Raw genomic sequence first — 14611 nt, 5'->3', positions numbered from 1 at the left:
CTTCCTTTTGCAGATTGCACACTGTCTAATTTATGATGCATGTTTTTACAGAGGCAAAGAAACACTGTTCAACATAGAAATATTGCTTTGTCTTGTTCCTTTTGTTTCAATGGACACTGAGGTGCTGAATTACCACTTGAAAAAAAGCTTTACCTCTTAGGTGCTTGACAAAAGCCGCATCCACTCACGTCCTCTCTCTGTGTTAAAATGTCACGAGGAGCAGTAAAGGAGTTTTTATTGGGTTGGATAATTGCAATCTCATCCTACCCTGCAATATTCTTCGTGCACTGTTTTATTTAGCTAGCTCACTAAATCCCAACTGCATTGTGCAGATAACACTACAAGACTTGAATTGTGTGTCACTGAAATATAGGGTGACAAAATAACTACCACAAGTGCATACACAATACGATGATGGAGTTCCATGGTCATTTTTTACTCTGCGGAGAAGTATATGGGGATATCGAAGTGTCAGTGTGGATTGTTGGAAGGTGCTGGGGCAGACAGTTGGGCAGCAAGTAATGAAACTGGTGAAACTTCCACCATGGATTTAGCCTTAATGTAGAATATTAATATAAAATCATTGATCTAAATTCACAGGACACAGTCAGATATATATATGTATCGAATGCTATGCACAATACACAATACACAATGTATCGTATACTATGCACAATACACAAAGGTTTAACACAGCATTATGCTGAGCACACAGCAACCTGCATTATATATAGGATTAGTGGGGAATGATGTACACAAAAATTATAGGATGCTCCGTAGGAACTCGGCCTGGCCGAGAGAGCCCACAAGTTCATGGGAAAACAGGTGGGTACAGATTTAGGGCGGTATAGTGTTAAAACTGCAGGTGGTGAGATGCATGCAGAATGAAGTGAAAAGCCTTTGGCATTACACTGTAACGACAGGTTGCAAGTTATACACAGATCCATGATGGAGCAGCTTGACTCAGCAGTGATGGACGTATCACTGGCCCACATAGACATAATTAACCCATATGGATCAGAGCAAAGGATTGTGAATGTGTGCTACAGGAAGCCCAGATTTCATATGTACCATTTATAGAAAATAATCCTTTTGCTACTGTTGAACAAACTTACGTGTACTCTTGATCGAGTGCCTTTAGCCAACCTTTTGGGATAACAGTCAGGCAGCCGAGATCTCTTGAATTAAAACCAGTTGTAAGGATCACTGTCTATCGCTGACATGCTCATTAAGCGATTGTACCCTGTTATTACCGTTTCTTGGTCAGTACAATGCTATTACAACACTGAGTTATGAGACAAATGCCGAGATTGCCCTAATCAGAAAACATGCAGTTACACTGTAATGATCGTATTGTCAGGACTCAGAGTTAGATGTTTTGCCGTGTTGCTAATGATCATTAAAAGTGAAATGGATTATATTTAGGGCTGCATTGGGATTGAGTTGCCTTTCATGTCAGCTGAGCTACACCGATTTGGGTTCACTTGATAGCCACTTGTTTTTGCCTCATATAAAGTGCCCTGGGGCAGGGATGGTATCATCATTAGCTGATTGCTCCCAGCACTATTTCTCCGTTGGAGAAGTGCGCTAACACAGCTCGAACCTGACTCCAGTCAGCCATTATTAGCCAGTGAGATGACTCCCAACTCCTTGAAAAGTCAAGCCTGCATTTTGAATAAATGCCAGCTTTAACTGTTTACAACAAGGAGCAGCACAGCACAGGAACAGGCCCTTCAGCCCACCAAGACTGCACCCACGCATGAAGATCTGGCCAAAGTCCTCAGAGTGTTGACACACTGCAGGCCACCTTGAAGACTTGGAAATGGGGAGTTCGCTAATCTCAGGAAAGTAGGATAAATTCTCATTCTAACCAAAGTACATGAAATGAAAAATGCTTTTTTTTAAAAGAAAATCCAAATTCCACCTGACCCGAAGGTTATTAGAGATCTGTCACTAGAAACAGAGAAATAGAAGCAGGTGTAAACCATTCAGCCCTTTAAGTCTGCTCTGCCATTCATTTTGATCATGGCTGATCATCAAAATCAATGTCCTGATCGCCTCTTCCCCCCCATATCCCTTGAGCCCCAAGAACTATATCTAAAAATGTTTTGCAATGATATGCAAAAATGTCATTGTACTGGCACAATGATGTCATGTCACTGACTGGGAGACCATTTACCCCAAGATACTTTTAATCTTCATGTAAATCTCCAAAGGAAATTCACTGCAAAGCTCCCAACTGCAACCGATTCAGCAATTGCAGAAGTGGGAATCTCCCCTTCTGGTCTATTTGAACCCTTACAAATTTTGACAGTGGTTCCCCCCGGCCCCGCGTCACAACACGTGACTTAACCTGTCCAATAAACTCCTTAATATGGCAACCATATCCTGCTAATGAATGATTTCCTGTGTTTGAGATTAGCAGCATTTTAAGATCCTCACTGTTGCCGGGAGCCCAGCAGTGCAGAGAGAAGTCCTGTAGTCAGTTAAAGTGTTCCGTATTTACTTTTATTGCACGATCGAAACTTGACCCTGCTTTTACGAGACATTCTATCTTTAAATGTTTTATTGAGGATCCAGTGTTTATGCCTATCATAGCCTGGAGGCTATGCTCCGTAGAACCCTGCCAGTGCAGCTCGGCTTCTCAACCCAAGACAATGTGGCAAAAGGTCAAAAGGTTGTAAAGTTGCAGATACAGGTGTAGGGGTCGGCTGTAAAGTAATTCACTGTGTAAAGTCTGTACAAGAATATTTATCCCCGACGGTCTTCATACAGTACAGCAGGGACAAGATTTGGCAGCGGGGTACCTGGAATAAGTAGATGACCACGCTATTGTTCAGTGCTCTGGTAACCTCACACAGAGTTTATGTTAGAAACCACAAACATATTTATGGAGCTGGCTCAAACTAGTGGCCTTGCTCGTCACAAAACTGTAAAGTCCCGGCAGAGGTTAATGGACCTTCCCATTCTCCACCCCTCTCCTTCTCCGATTCCCGTGGTGGGTGGGGCGGTAAAATTCCAGCCTAGATCTGCACAATATGAGTTTAAGAATTGCAACAATAATGTGCGATTTAAGTTTAAGTTTATTTATTAGTGGCTCAAGTAGGCTTACATTAACACTGCGATGAATTTACTGTGAAAATTCCCAAATCACCACACTCCAGCGCCTGTTCGGGTACACTGAAGGAGAATTTAGCATGGCCAATGCACCTAACCAGTCCTCCCACTTTCGGACTGTGGGAGGAAACCGGAGCATCTGGAGGAAATCCACACAGACACGAGGAGAACATGCAGACTCCGCACAGACAGTGACCCAAGCTGGGAATCGAACCCAGGTCCCTGACGCTGGGAGGAAGCAGTGCTAACCACTGTGCCACCATGCTGTCCGATATTAGTACTTTGTGAGTTATCACAAGACAGAGTATTACACTAATAATGAGTGTAAAAGAACGCAAGTCAAAATTGTATGAGCGCCCTGTTAGATTAATGAAAAAAAAAATCAACTGGTAATCTTCTATCTATTCTAACACTCTTTCAATGTATTCTAGAAAGAGATGTGCACCATTGTTGGATGAGTAACTGCGGTTGGGTATTTCTGCGGCAGTTGATTATCATGTTCTAAGTCCATGGAATGATTGGTAACAGCCGAGAATAAACTACAGTAAATGAAACCTATGATTATCGTATTCTTTCTCCCCCTTCACTGCGATAATTGTACAGCACAGAAAATGGGTGAAGACCACAATCAAGTCTTTGTACATAGACAAAGAAAGTGACACTTGAAAGGAAAATTATAGGATCAATAACATTCAGCAATATCCTGATTGTCAGCATATTGTGATGGTTTATGAATTGATAAGTATGTCTGTGCACAAAAGCACTGGTTTCTTCGTATCTGTGGAACGCCACTGAAGTCACATATAAATAACCCAAGTAAGAACAAATCTCTTGTGTCCCATAGTATGGAATTCCATGTTGTCCTCATGAAACACCAGTCTGACAGAGTTTCTGTTCAAAAGGGATGAAGAATCCAATGTTGCAAGGCTTGTATTTTAAAAGCTTAACTGCACAGAAATGTACTGCTTGCTTAAGCAATGAGAAGCTGGTTGGCTCTTTGGGCTGGCAACCTGACAGAATGGAGATGCACAGTCAGCTGGTGCCATGGGTATACTGAGTGCTGGCTCAGATTCTGCCAGCGCCCTCACTCTGTGGCACTGCAGCATTTATTTCTCCTTTCGATACAGTTGCCGGAATTCTACCGGCCCGCCTGCCATGGAATCGGAGCGGGCGAGGGGCGGACAACAGAAATGTCCATTGACCTCGGGTAGGAATTTCCAGTCTCGCTCAAGTGAGGACGTAAAATCCCACCCTATTATAAGTTTCAACAAATTCTCTGACCATCGACGGCGCTGCCAGTAACACAACGCACGTGCTTGCTGCGAGTATTAACTGAGGAGAAGTTCTAAGTTAACAAGTGACTGTCGTCCTTGTCAAATGTCCAAACTCCATAAATAATCCATTTTGTCTGAAGGCTGCAAAACTTGATTATGAGGTAATTGAGGAAACCTGAAAATGTTCACGTCTAACCGTAAACATGGGGGCGGTATGTGGAAGAATGCACGGAACCCACTCGCCCTCACTTTCATTATATGGAGGCAAGGAATCTATTCATCTTCACTTTATAAATAAACTAGCAGCAGCAAAAGTAATTTAAAACAAGCAAAGCAAAAATGCTTTAAATTAACTGCCTGCGTGGAAAGTGATCCCTACAGTGAGGGACAATGTACTTGTGCAGTCAGTGTTTAGATGATGTCATGAAATAGGAGAACTTAGCTCAATTCTAGTCTTCAACTTTCTTTCCAAAATGTGTTATTTAATATCACATTGCTGACTGCTTTTTTCATTTTGTTCTTGCAGGAATTTATCAGTACACAGAAGAGTTCGCTGCAAGGTTTAGATGGTGAATTAAAGGACTTGTTATTAACGATAATACAGCAGCATCTGCAGCATTACTATCCTTTTCAGCAGTTTATAAACTACAATCACAAAGTATTGATAGAGAAATTGTTAACACTGACGCTGCAATGCCACCACCAGCACAAATAATTCCAGCTAACCTCAATAATCAATGCCATCTGCATTTTTGTAGGGTCAGGATCTGCAGTGGGCACAAAGCCAAATGCAATGTTAAGTGAATGAATTAATCGACAAGCATTATGCCTGAGATTCACCTCCTAACAGCTCAGCATTAGTTGAAGAGTTGTGTTGTTTTATGTTCTGCAGTTTGGAGGCTTGCTGCTGTACCAAAGATATGATGTGGAGACACACATTTACCCCACTGATCCCTCCAACCTATACATCCCGGGACACTGTGGCCAATTTAGCACGGCCAGTCAACCTAACCCATACATCTTTGGACTACGGGAGGAAACCGGCACACCCGGAGGAAACCCACGCAGACATGGGGAGAATGTGCAAACTCCACACAAACAGTGACCCAAGGCTAGATTTGAACCCGGGTCCCTGGAGCTGTGAGCCAGCAGTGCTAACCACTGTGCCACCGTGCTGCCCTTCAGTGGTTAAAATATGTTTAGAAAGAGCACCCCACCATAAACATATTTCCCACCACTTCCCATAAAGAAACTTTTGCTTATTTTTACAAACATTGGCCTGTTTTTTTTTTAACTTCGATAGGATTACTGTATTTCAAATATTTTTAATCAACATAAGCAGCTAGAATTACTGAACTGATTAGTCCAGACAATAAATAATACAATTTAGCTCGAGAAGCATCGACTTCTGTTGAAACAATTCTTACATCAATTCCTAATGAGATCATAGTGTAGAATTACAGAAACTTAAGAATATTTTTGAAATAAATTTAAATTTAATTTTGCTGCTCAAATATTATTGATAATTCCCTTATAGAGATGTGAAATCATTGCCAGAAGTGGTAGTTGAATATCACTATGGATCTAAATACCAGATAATTATAGGTAAGAATGGCCATATCCCCATTTCAATCCATCTACAATTGCTGAATCACCCACTAACAGCATCCTGTGGGTTACCATTGATCAGAAACTTAGTCGGACTAGTCATCTAAATGTTGTGACTATAAAAGCAGGTCAGAATCTGAAAGTTTTGTGATGGATAACTCACCTCCTGACTCCACAAGTTCTGTTCACCATCTACAAGGCACAAGCCAGAATGTGATGGATTATTTGTTGGTTTATGACAGGGGTTTCCCTGTGTATTGGGATGGCTCCAATGGGAATTCCCATTGACAGTGGCGGGATCAGAAGATCCAATTTTCTAGCGGTCCAATTGAATGATCAAACTACCAGCCATGTGGAAAACACAAATAAGCTGGAGAAATGGGCATTCTGCAGAGAGGCAGAAAGAGTCTAGTGTTCAGGGGTGTTGTGGAGGACATAGCAATGGACAAACCCAGAGAACACAAGTGTTGAACAAGTTAGCAATTCAGGCAAATTATCTAATAAATATAAGAAGAAGGAAGAAAGAATTAATGAATGTAGAAGTAGAATTTGTTGCAACCACAGCAAAAGGAACATGACAGTTCTCTGATGACTTGAGAAGGAAGAAATTGTTATCAAAATGAAGGGAATGATGGATTCACTTTGGAAGAAGCCCAGAAAGGGAAACACTGAAAAGATTGCGAAAGCAGATGCATGGAATAAAGAACACTCATTTCCAAGCAGAAGACTGGTTGACACAGAAGAGGAAAGGAAGAGATTGGAAAATAAAGCCACTCAGCTGAAGGAGACGTGCCAGAGGGAACTTGACAAAGCAACAATTCAGGAAGAGAAGGAACCTGAGATTACAAGCCAGAACAAGATTGCTGAATTCATCACACAAATAGAAATGCACAAAAGCGAATAGGATAAAATGGTCAATGGCAAAAACGTGCAGAACAGAAATTCTAGGAAGTGGTGTAACTTTATCACACGACCTAAGTACCGGAAATAGAGTACCAGGATCGTTTCCTTCACAAACTGAGATTGTGCAAGAACTGTCAAGAGCTAAGACTGGGCGGAATCTTACCGGTTCGCCCCGCCCATCGATGGGCGGACTGAGCCGGTAAAATCACGCAAGAGCCGAGAAATCCGGATCGCACCTGATTTCTCGGCTCTCACGAGCTTACCAAAACCGGATTTCCGGCAAGGTCAGCCACTCGCCCATTTCCAGCGAGAGGCTGAATAAATTATTTAAATTTATGGAAATGATCATGACCATGTGATTAGCGAGCCCGGTGTTCAATCGTCAGGGCTCACTGGGCTTTGTGGCCTCATCGGGAAAGGCTCTCTCCGGCGGGGAAAATACCTGCTCCCTATGAACAGGAAACAGTCATGTTGGCCTCGCCGGTAGAATCAGAGGCCGTTGAGGCCCCCCAGGGAGGCAGTGTCAGCCTGGCAGTGCCAGCCTGGCACCTTGGCAATGCCCACTGGACAAATTGGCACTGCCCACCAAGATGGGGCCTGAAGGCCGGTGCTTATGGGGCAGGGCCTGGAGAGGCAGGGCATGGAGGGAGAGGGGGGAGATGCTGCACTCTGCCTGTGGTCGGTGGAGTGACGGAGTGGGACACACTGCCAGTCTGCCTGCGATCGGTAGGATGAGGGAGGATGTCCCGCTGCCGCTCTGCATCAGATTGGTGGGGGAAGGGGGGCACAATCGGTCTGGGTGGCGGGGGGTTGTCGGGGGCTACATTTCTGGGCAGTGTGGGGCTCGCAATCGGCTGCGGGCTCCCATGATTGTGGGAGGGGAGGCTGTGTTCAGGCTGGATCCAACAGCAGAGACCTGACAGCTCTCTCTCTCTCAGCTCTTGGTGTTGCTATTGTGCATGTGCAGCATCAGAGGTCTGCCCATGTGCAACAGCTCCCTCTGCTGCTGGCTGGCAAATTAAGCCCAGCCCACTGCCTGTTCCAACTGGAAACAATCTAGCCCATTTTTTTCATGCACTATATGCACAAAATTGGGTGTAAAAACTCACCCAAAAAACGGATCTGCAAATCTCCCATTTTTACGCTAGCTGGACATTTAGAATGAAAATGGCAAGTGCTGGGTGGACTTGAAACTGGGAGTGTTTCAGATCCGACTTTTAGACCCATTCTCAGGTGCCCCCATACACACTTTGCCTGAAAAAATATCAGCAATTCCGAATTGCGCTGCACAAGCCTGTGGGCAGAGGTTAATAAGCCCATATTCCTGCAGCTTCGATCGACGCCTCCAACTGTGCATGCACAGAAAAAAAAGGATAGAATGCGGCTCCCCTGCCACATCGTTCCTGGGCCAGATAATACCTCCCCCTGGCCCCACAGATATTGCCTCACCGCCACAACATTACTGACCCCCTTATCCCCCCACCCCCTCTGCCACCCAGACCGTTCGCAGGCCCCTCCCCCCTTCCCCCTCACTGATCACAGGCAGAGTGGCAGCCCCCCCCGACCAATCTCTTGCAGAGAGCCATTGGACATTCGGCACTTACCTCTTCACTAGCTGGAGCACCTGAATCGGACTTTTGTGGAACATGTCTGTTTTGCGCCAAATCTGGATGGGCAAATGTGGTGGTAAAGGGGGAAGTGCTGATACAGTTTGGTGTGCAGCCCATTAAGTCAATTTAAATGCATGCAAATGCATTTAAATGGCCGTTGTGCCCATTTCAGGTGCGGTTCCGATCGCGGCAATTTTCGGGCCTTGGTAAAAGGGGAACTGGCGTGGAGGCGGGTGCGGATCGCGCTAGTTGCCTCATCCCAACTTTACCAAGTTTTTGCACCCAAAAACGGGCGCAACTTGATGGTAAAATTGGGCCCTTAGAATCATTTGCGTAAAATTCCACCCACTGAGCTGTATTGCTAAGATGGTACCTGCATGCATTGTAGAGTAAGTTGCTTGACAGAGGAAAGAATCAACAGTGGATTGGAGAGCGATACTGTCCCCAGAGTAAAGTATGCAGTCCTTGGTCAGTGCATGGTCTACAACAGAACATGGAAAGCAGCAAGCCTGTATGGAAGAATCCCATGCAAATTATATTTGGAATAGTGCACAGCTGAAGTTTCTAGAAGTGTTGTGTGAAATGAAAGCTTCAAGATCCCTCCACTGAACACATGCTATATTGATTTACAAATGTCTAACCTGTGTGTTAAATGTTTATTTAGAATGTGGGTTGAGTAAACGTATTTTGAAGAGTGTATAAGCAAGTTAAAGGGGGAGGGATGTTGTGTATGTGGTGTCTGTCTCTTTAAGACAGCACAGCAGAAGAGAGTCACCTGACCCGAGGCATCAATGGGAATGAAAGTGAGTGATCACCCCGGAGGATGGAGTCCTCTCTCAGCAGAGAATCATGGAGCAGCCATGTCGTTAACATCATAAAAACTGGAACTCTGCTCCGACGCAGCTCAGAGCTGCAAACTTCCTGTCCCTAAGTTTCTCTTATCAATAAATACCTTTTGTTCCTAACAAAACTTTAAATCTCCTGACAACGCTGTAAGAGTCACAATATCATAGTACATGAATATATGAGGTTAGTAACAGCCACATCAATATTCCTGCTTCTCAAGAAAAACATCCTCACACATGGACTGACTATCTTGTGGTGAGGGAGAAGTTAACTGGATCACAGCCAGAATCAAAGATGTCCTGAGTTTGCCTATGCAATGGAGAGAAAGACCATCCAGAGACAAGAACATTACAAGACAAGAGACAGGAGAGACAAGGGGGAGGGAGAGAGGCTTGAAGACCAAAGCTGAGAGGGAAATTATTTTGTACGTTCTGTCATCTAGATCTTGATGTGGGAGCATATTTCACGCACTTGGGTGTGCTTGTACGAGTATTACAGAACGATAGCATGCAGGTACAACAAACAATTAGGAAAGCAAAATGGCACTTTGGCCTTTATTGCAAAGGGATTGCAATACAAAAATAAAGAAGTCTTGCTACAGTCGCACATTACTTTCGTGAGATCATACCTGGAATACCATGTGCAGTTTTGGTCTCCATGTTTAAGGAAAGATATACTTGCATTGGAGGAGAGACAGCAAAAGTTCACTAGATTGGTCCCTGGGGTTGAGGAAGTTGTCCTCTGATGAAAGGCTCAGTAAATTATGCTTATATTCTCTGGAGTTCAGAAGAATGAGAGACAATCTCATTGAAACCTAGAAAATTCGGAAGGGGCTTGATAGAGTCGATGCTGTGAGATGGTTTCCACTGGTTGAGGAGTCCAAACACGGGGACACAGTCTCAGGATGAGGGGCTCATCATTTAGGAATAAGACAGGAGAAATGACTTCACTCAATGGTTGTGAATCTTTGGAATTCTCTACCCGAGAGGGTTGTGGATGCTCCACCGTTGAATACATTTAAGGTTGGGATAGACTGATTTTTGGTCTCTCATAGAATCAAGGGTTATGGGGAATGAATACGAAAACAGAGTTTAAGCCCAAAATTAGACATGATGGCATTGAATGGCAGAACAGGTTCAACGGGCCATATGGCCTCCTCCTGCTCCTATTTATTGTATTCTTGTTAAATTATAAATCACCACCCAAGATTGTTTAGACAGTTCATCTGAGGACTTAATAAACTTCTCCTGACTTTGTCTCGGTTACGTCACAACAAAGATCTGCTGCCAAGTCTGCTCCTGCCTTAAAATGTGCAAACCTTATAGTTCATCATGAATACTTTATCTTTGTCCTCACAAAACAGGGAACAATGCAGACATAAGAGCCAGGATTTTACCAACTCACCCGCCCATTAATGGGCGGAGTGAGCCGGTAAAATTGGGTGAGAGCTGAGAAATCAGGATCACGCCCGGTTTCTCAGCTCTTGCCATCTTAAGAGAGCGGGTCTCTGGCGAGGTCAGCCGGAAGAAATGGGTGAGAAGCTGGATAAATTATTCAAATTTATTATAATGTGAATTTCAATGTCATTAGTGAGCCCGGGGCTCAATCATCCACGCTCACTCGCCTTTATGGCCTCGTCAGGAGAGGTTCTCTCTGGTGAGGAAAACATCTGCTCTCCATGAATGGGGAACAGTTGTGTTGGCCTCGCCGGTGGAACTGGAGGCCATAGAGGCCCCTGGCGAGCTCGAGGGCAAGGGGGATTCCCCTTGCGCAGTGCCAGCCTGGCACCTTGACACAGCTAGCCAGGTACCTCAGTAATGCTCATCGGGGATGGGGGCCTATGGGGGTGGGACTTATAGGGGGTGCGGCTTATAAGGGTTGGGCCCATGGGCCTTTGGGGGGCGGGGCCTGAAGGGGTAGCCCAATCGGATGGGCGCTGTGCACTTTGCCTGTGATCACATGGGGGGGCGGGAAGGGGGACCCGCTCTGCATCATGATTGTTACTGGGGGGGGGTCAATCGGTCTGCCTGGTGGTAGGGGTGGTGGGGGCTGCATTTCAGGTGGTGTGGGGCTCGTGATCACCGCAGGCCCCCATGACTGCAGGGGGCGGTGGGCGTTTGTTCAGGCTGCCTACAGCAGCAGGGGCCTGACAGTTCTCTCTCTGTCAGGCCTCTGCAGCTGCTATTGCGCATGTGCAGACTCGGAGGTCTATGCATACACAATCGCTCCCTCTGCAGGTTGGCTGGCGAATTAAGCTGAGCCCACTGCCTGCAGCAGCTAGAAACAGTCCAGACCACTTTTCCATGCACTATGTGCACAAGATTGGACTTGAAAACCCAACCCAAAAAACAGATCTGCAACTCTCCCATTTTCGCGCGAGCTGGATACTTAGAATCAGTCTCGTAAAATTCCACTCAAAGTGCAGGAATGTGAAATATTGGATGTTATAAACTTAGTGACATAGCAAATATTTAGGGGTTTAGCATCTTTGAAAGTGGGTAAATTGTTGGGCCAGGCTGAAATGTATCCCGGGTTTTTAAGAGAAATCGGGAAGCAAGTAATGGACGCTCTGACCATCATTTTCCAATACTCTCTGGCTTGTTGCTGGAGGACCACTGTGCTGCTATCATTGTACCATGATTTAAAAAGGGAGAAAGCAAAAGATGGAAAATGCCAATCAGTCTGACCTCCATAGTGGTTGAAGCATTGAAAGAAAATTCTGGGAGACAATATTAATTGTTATTCAGGAAGTTCCAGGTTAACGAGAAACTGCTTGTGTGGATTTGGGAAGGGAAGCTAGAATCTGATTAATTTGATTGACAGAGAGCTAACAAGGATGGTTGATGAGGGTAGCCTTTGATGTAGTCTACATAGATTTCAGCAAGTCTTTTGACATGGTCCCACATGGCAGACTGGTCAGAAAATGGAATCCCCATGCCATCCAAGGGGGGGGTGGCAAATCGGATCCAAAAGTGGCTCAGCAGTGGGAAGCAACGTCTAATGGTCAACAGGTATTTTTCCTGACTGGAAGGCTAATACATTGGGATTTTGCATGGCTCAAAATTAGGTTCCTTGCTGACTGTGATATCTATCAATGACTGATTTAAATAAATGAAGGGGCACGATTAAGAAATTTGTAAATGATACAAAAATTGGCCATCTGGTTGATAGTGAGGAAGGATGTTGTCGACTGCAGGAATGTATCAGTGGACTGATCAGGTGGGCAGAGAAGTGGCAAATGGAATTCGATCCAGAGGATTCTGAGATATTGCTTTGGGAGGAAAAGCAAGGCAAAGGAATACACAATAAATCAGAGTATTCAGAGAAATGTAACCAACAGAGGGACCTTGTAATGCAAGTCCACAGATTCTTGAAGGTAGCAGGACAGGTTGATGCATACTTTCCTTTATAAGCTGTGGGATGTGATATAAGAGTAGGGTGGTTATGCTAGAAGTGTATAAAACATTACCTGGACCATGTCTAGAGAATTGTGTACAGTTCCAGTCATCGTATTACACAAATATGTGATTGTATTGGAGAGGGTACAGTGAGGATACAGAGGGGTATAGAGAGGGTACAGAAGGGTACAGAGAGGGTACAGAGGGGATTGCCAAGACTGGAGAATTTTAGCCTTGAGAAATGATTGCACGGTCTGGGATTGGTTTGCTTTGGAACAGAGGAGGTTGAGGTGAAATTTAATTGAGGTATACAAAATTATGAGGGGTTGAAATAGGATTGATAGGAAAGGCCTACTTCCCTTACCAGAAAGACCAAAACTGGGGGTCAGAGATTTAAAGTAATTGGTGGAAGGGTTAACAATTTCAATATGATTCATGTTTTTAAGGTTGAGTGAGAGAAAATACTGCCCGTGAGAGACAGAAGTCTTGGGTTTAACAGAGATGGGAGAGAATGATTTGTCCTTGTGCTACAGTATAAAAGAGTCACCACCTCACTCAACTGCATTCAAACATTCATAGCTTGCAGCAGTACCAAACTATTTGCGTAAATCTTTAAACATAAACCAAAGTCTGATCATGCAGCGGTTTGATTATTCGATCATGCAAACATTTGTTAGATGCTAATAAAAACGGAGTGACTGATCAAATTGCCCTTGTGCTTGTAATCCCAGTACCATTAAATCTGTTATCTGTGCTGCATCAGCACTCAAAAGATTTAAAGAAGTGAAACCTTCTGGAGATGTAATTCTGCAAATGTTAATTGATTAACTAAACATATTGGCATTGCTCTTATCTAAGTGTTGGTTAAGTAGGCTTTTTTTCACATTAGTAGTTTATGTATATGTGTGATATATATGTATATTAATGCATAGAGAATATGCACAGAAGGAAATGTATGACTAAATTGCAAATAAGTTGGTTAAACTAATGAAATGCTCAGATTTATGGAAAATGTTTCAACTTACAACTCTCTTAAGGCAACAGCAACCTAAATTACATCTTATTGTTTTTTAAAATTTTGATACTGAAAACAAAACTACAGTCCTCAAAGGGGTAAAGGACAATTTCAAAAGCAATCTACAATTTATACAAGGTTACAATGTTCTAATATTGAAGAATGATACGACTGAATTACGTTAACCTCACGGTAATTTCCTATTAAAGTTCACGAATACATAGTTATTCACAAATTAATTTTAAGACAGAATCTCAATAATGATGAATTATTTGCGCAGTAAAGTTCTCATTGTTGCTAATTCGTTTATAACAGGTAAAATCAGATACTTCCTTTCAAAGATATGAACCATCATCTTAACCCCTCTTGCATTGAGGCTTCAGCAAAGGATGGCTCTCATTTATCATCTTCATGCCTTTTGATAGCTTCAGGAATGTATTAGCCCGATAGTAACTTGTTATTGGGGGATCAGCCCCTTGAACTTTTGTATTCGTTTGGAGTTAATTTACATTTGGTGAAAAACCCTTGTGTTTGTTTAAGTTTTAAGTTTATTTATTGGTGTCACAAGTAAGCTTACTGCAATGAAGTTACTGTGAAAATCCCATAGTTGCAACATTCTGGTGCCTGTTCAGGTACACTGAGGGAGAATTTAGCATGGCCAATGCACCTAACCAGCACGTCTTTTGGACTGTGGGGGGGAACCGGAGCACCAGGAGGAAACCCATGCAGGCACGGGGAGAACATGCAGACTCTGCGCAGACAGTAACCTAAGCTGGGAATTGAACCCGGCTTCCCTGGTGCTGTGAGGCAACAGTGCTAACCACTGTGCCAGATTGTACT

Source organism: Mustelus asterias, chromosome 12 (assembly GCF_964213995.1).
Source record: "Mustelus asterias chromosome 12, sMusAst1.hap1.1, whole genome shotgun sequence".
NCBI lineage: Eukaryota > Metazoa > Chordata > Chondrichthyes > Carcharhiniformes > Triakidae > Mustelus > Mustelus asterias.
This window is presented reverse-complemented; position numbering follows the sequence as displayed.